The sequence below is a fragment of the Galeopterus variegatus genome, unplaced genomic scaffold (assembly GCF_000696425.1).
Source record: "Galeopterus variegatus unplaced genomic scaffold, G_variegatus-3.0.2 Scaffold712, whole genome shotgun sequence".
In the NCBI taxonomy this organism is placed as follows: domain Eukaryota; kingdom Metazoa; phylum Chordata; class Mammalia; order Dermoptera; family Cynocephalidae; genus Galeopterus; species Galeopterus variegatus.
The window spans coordinates 12,501-17,164 of NW_007726823.1; positions in this window are offsets into that span (position 1 = coordinate 12,501).

The following is a 4,664-nucleotide window of genomic DNA, read 5'->3' on the forward strand; positions in this document are numbered from 1 at the left end:
CCACTTTCTGACTTTCAAAAGCCATCCTTACGTTTCAACTGAATATAAGGCTGTGACCTGTTCTGTCACTCTGCTGTGCCTCCCAAGGTCTGCATTAATTAGTATCACTCTATGTACAATTTGGATTCCTTTTCACAAAAACTCTGTTCAGGGTTTATAAGCATCTCAGCACACCCAAGCTGCTCACTGCACACGGCTCTGTGTTTATCTTCACATGAACACAATGAAAATGGACTCTGCATCCTTGCTGTTACACAGAGGTCCAGTATTATCCACAATCTATCAGTCAATCCACAGCACTTAAGTCCTCAGGGCTCCTTCAGAGAACTACTGTTGGGTCTACAGGACTCCTAACTTGGAAAGACAATTTCAGAGCAGATGCATGAGTTGATTTCAGTGGCTATGGGGGGCGGGGGGGTCGTGGGAGACCCTGGCACTGGACTGCACCAGGTATGCAGCACAGCCCATAGCCTGTCACCTGCCAGTGACCTGTTGTGTGATGGGACAGCATCTATCATGTGCCAAGGGTTGGGGTCTCTGTGGTCTAGGCTCAGGACACCAAAACAGGTGGGCAGCCCAGGACTGTGTGTGCCAATAGAACACCAGTATCACGTGAGAGTTCCCTCCAGATCTCACACAGCCTCAGTTCTTTCCAAAGAACACTTTTTAAAACCACAAGTGATTCCCAAAGCACCAAAGAAGAAATGATCTATTGTTAAGCAATCCCAGCAAAGTGTATTTCAGTAAATATAAGGAAAGTCAGCCCACCATACGGGCGGGTTCTAGATCAGCAGATTCCACCAACCTCAGGTAGAAAATATTCGAAAGAAAAAGAGACAATAAAAAATAACAACAATTTTTAAAAAAACAAAAAATACAGTATAACAACTATTTACATGGCACTTACATTGTATCAGGTATTGTAAGTAATCTAGAGATTGTTTAAAGTATAAGCAAATACTATGCTATTTATATCAGGGACTTGATCATCCACGGATTTTGGTATCTGCAGGGGTCCTGGAACCAATATGCCGCAGATACTGAGAGATAACTACACTTTGAGGTGGAAATTCATGAGCTTCACGAAAGGGGGAAAATACTAAGTTCATCATCAGACAAGAATTACAAAGTATTTCTCCATTTCTGAGTTCTGAAGGAGTGTTGTCTACAGAGTAAGATGGGAGAGAAGCAGATTTATCCACTGGATATTTCATTCCCTATCCCAATATTAAATTTTACGTGCAGAATCGAGGAGTTTAAAAGCTTCACATTTTTGTGTAATAAAAAAGAAATACAATATCCTGTTGCTATGCACAGTGACACTTTATGCAGGAAAGAAAACCATTCTCCTTAGCTATTCTTTGAAATACGACCTACGACGTCATTTAATTTTTGAAAACCCTAAGGTCATGTAACACACTTTCTCTGTCATTTGTAAGTACATTAACTCAGTGGCCATACGACAGTGAAATTATGATAATGGGCTGCTAAAATGGGTCAGGCAGGCACTGCATTTCATGTTAGCTTCAAACAACCATCAGGACACAGCCCAAATCAAATATGACAGGAGAAAGGCGCAGAGTTTACTTTTCTTAAAGTGTTTCTACTCACTCATGTACACATGCCTGATGAGCCAAAGAGATCCCACCTCCGTGATGAACTGCAAGAAAATAACTCCACTGAAAGACAAATTTCTATTTTAAAAAATTCTGCCTTAAAATCACAAATGTAGAGTTAAGAGAGAAAGAAGAAGTCGAAGTGGGCTGCTTTCCAAAACATTTCTCTGCCACGGTCCAAGATTGGAACAAGTGGCATCACATTCTGCATGTAAAATTGCTCCAATAAATTAAAATATTTTGAAACAGAAGTACATTTAATGTATCCATGTAAGCAAAAAAAGAAGAAAAAAAAAGCTCTTTTAATAACACTTCTTGTGTGCTGAACTATTTTGAAAAAAAAGAAGAAACAGGGAAACAGGAAGCAGAAATTTATTGTTCTGTGTATGGTACATCTTTGACTGCAGAGTAATTGAGCAAAAGATGCCTAAAGAATTCATAACTAGAAATGTCTGTCCCTCAATTTCAAAAAAGTAAAAGCCAAAAAAAAACCAGGCTTGTGACTAAAGTTTAAAAATGAAACTTTAAAAGACATTTAAGTATGCAGGTCCTCATGAGTGTATCCTGACTAATTTGTACAATCCAGTATCTATGCAATTCCTTCTCTTACAAATGTTGACTGGCCTTGAGTCTGGACCAGGTACTGTGCTCCTAATTATCCTTCTGGAGACCCTGCCAAAGAACCCCACCCCACAGAGCACACAGTCACCTTGATCTCTGAATAATTTGCTAACTGCCTGTGTATCAGAGTGCAGTTCCTCCTAAATAGCCCTTTCCCTCCTTCTTCTTTTCTCTACACCAAAAGAAAAAAAAAATCTATCAGTATAATAGTTCCTGGGAGAACTCTAAGCACGCGGTCGATGAACACAAAGGCACAGGAACACCATCCACATGCAAAAGTTAACTGAATGGCAGAGATAATTGCTAAGATAATTATTTTGATAGAAGCCAGCTGAAAGCTTCCGCAGTATATTTTACTATTCGATGAACACAAAGGCACAGGAACACCATCCACATGCAAAAGTTAACTGAATGGCAGAGATTATTGCTAAGATAATTATTTTGATAGAAGCCAGCTGAAAGCTTCCGCAGTATATTTTACTATTCCTGTTAAGGGTAAACTATCCAGTTAACTGAATGGCAGAGATTATTGCTAAGATAATTATTTTGATAGAAGCCAGCTGAAAGCTTCCGCAGTATATTTTACTATTCCTGTTAAGGGTAAACTATCCATTTCAGATACATACTATTCATGAACATATTTACTAGGTGATATTTTGTTTTCAATTTCTTTTTGGAAAATAATCATAACAAAACCCAGAAATTTTAAGAGGATAGCTAGCTAAGTAAGTCTTTAACACATATTTTTGATTATTGTACCATACTCTTATAAATGAAGGATATTATGTAATCTTGTGAAGCAACACCTCCAGTCTATAAAGCAACATTGCACTTTATAACAAGAGAAGAAACACAAAGGGGATTTTGGACTATTCTGTGGTCAGTATCAGCTTAAGCTCTTTGAAACTCCTGGAGTTGACTGGCAATGGAATTTAATGTAGTATAACGACAGTAGCCTTGAGCAAAGATACAATTATAGCTGAAAGCATCCTAGATCCCTGACGGTTGCTAGCATCGTGGCATAAATCAACAATTGCCTCTTCCCTCTGTTTCTGCAGCCTCCTCCCCTCCAAATTTAAAATACAGACTCTTCCAGTATCGAAAACTTGGTAAAAGGTCATTTTGTTTTCCTCAATACCATAAAAACAGCATAGCTGGATCTGATGTGCATATGTAAATCAGCACAGAAAAACACTGATTTTCCTTCACACTGAATTATTGTATCTGTGTGTAATGTTGATAGAAACACCACGACTAACAAAAAACACAATCTCTATGCTTTAATTGCCAAGATGGAAATAAGAAACATAGACATATTGGACACGGTTATTGTCCCTTGGCACCATGACTAAAGCAAACCATTTCTTTAACTGATAAATACATACTTTTAATTTAATTGTGTTAAGAGTTAGGAATGCTAACATTTGACTGCAAGAAGAGGGGCTTATAAAATACACAACATGGCATCAGAGAATATATTGATTTTAATAACTTATTTTTATTTAACACAAAAGAGTGCATCTCTCTGAGATACTGAGAAGGAACAAAGGGGACAGAGGACTACTAAGACGGCAGTAACACAAGAGGAAGAGCAGTAGATCCTGCACTTACAGCATGTCACAGTCCCTGAAAGTGTCCTAAGTCAAAGTGAAAAAAGTGAGATACTGAGAAGGAACAAAGGGGACAGAGGACTACTAAGACGGCAGTAACACAAGAGGAAGAGCAGCAGATCCTGCACTTACAGCATGTCACAGTCCCTGAAAGTGTCCTAAGTCAAAGTGAAAAAAGTTCCATCTGATTTCACCACAGAAATAATGTTAGCTTGATAGATTACATTCCTGACAAACGATCTCATGCCCTTTATTGAAAAAAAATAAAAATAAAAATTGAAAGCAGCATGTTTAATCAAATATGTGACGCAGCTGCATACGAACAGCACGTGGCTGCCTGAAGCTACACTCCAGGGCCAGGCAGTGGCACGGGGCGACACTGGCACCCAGCTGCTAATGGGAAAACCGGATGTTGTACCAATCATGTGGCAGACCTTGCGGGAAACCTCAAACAAGGGCCAGCCCAGCCCTGTCTCCGCATCCTCACCTATGGGAACGTCAGGGTTGGGGCAGATGTTCTCTCACTTGAAAATTCCAACCGGAAAATGCTCTTCAAGCCCCTGAAGAGGCCAGATGCATGATTCCAGGCCCAGAAGACTGGAGGAAGCCTGTGGGCACCGCGGCCTCTAGCGCTGGGATGGCACACCTGGAGGTAGGGCTCCACCTGCCCAGAGGACGCTCAGGGAGGAAAAGCGAGCTGCCTGAAAAGGCCCAAACAGATTCAAAAGGCAGAGAAGAGTGGGAAAGGACTGACAGCAGGGAAGGACACAGACAGCCACAGACGTCGGAGCATGTGTGGCACCTGGACATGAGGAGG